Below are 869 nucleotides of genomic sequence, written 5' to 3'. Positions count from 1 at the left end.
TTCAAATTCTTCCAATAGTCGGTCAAGTGTTGGTCAAGGGATGATTTTTATAGGATGGTGCTGCTATACAAAATACCATAAAGGCACAAGAAGGAAACATCCTCTTGGACCCATAAAATAGTACTTATTTTGGCATTGCTCTCCTATGACATTGTAAGACACACAATGGAGAGTTCAAATCAAAATCAATGCAGCAGAACCAGATGTATCATTTTTTAAATTCCATGCATCTTCCTTGTCAAACTGTGGAGCCTCATTACCCACAATGCACAGCAATGTAGATTCAAGCAGAGATGAGGAACAGGCTACAGAGGTCTGCTAAACCCATTTCTTTCTGACTTCACACCACCAGATTTCTTTCATCGTTAGACCCAACCAATGCGGACTCAAGTGACATCACTTGAGGCAGTTTATCAGACTTGTGCTGCTCCCTATGGAGACACAAAAAGACTATATACAACATCTTTCACATATGTATTAGTACTCACCAGCACTTGTAAAAAAAAACTTTCATGTGAAAATTAGTGGAGCTCCCCTTTAAAGGACCAGTGTGTAGGATTTAGTGGCATCTAGTGGTGTAGTTTCAGCTGTCAACTTGTTTCACCCTCCCCTTCACAACACATCTTTCTAGAGACAGTTTTTGGTTTGTCTGTTCTGAGCTATTATAGAAACATGGTGGTTCAGCATGGGGGAATCCATGGAAGGCAGATAAAAAGAAGTCATTTTAAGATAACAACAGAACAATTCTTATATTCAGGTGATTTTACACTAATGAAAATATACCTGTGAGTATTATATTCCATTTCTGCCAAAAGATCCTCCTAAATGTCACACACTAGACTATTATGGGACACTGACCATGAACCGCA

Source organism: Morone saxatilis, unplaced genomic scaffold (genome assembly GCF_004916995.1).
Source record: "Morone saxatilis isolate NCDOM2014 unplaced genomic scaffold, NCSU_SB_2.0 Contig16, whole genome shotgun sequence".
Lineage (NCBI taxonomy): Eukaryota > Metazoa > Chordata > Actinopteri > Moronidae > Morone > Morone saxatilis.
Note: the sequence above shows the minus strand (reverse complement) of the source record.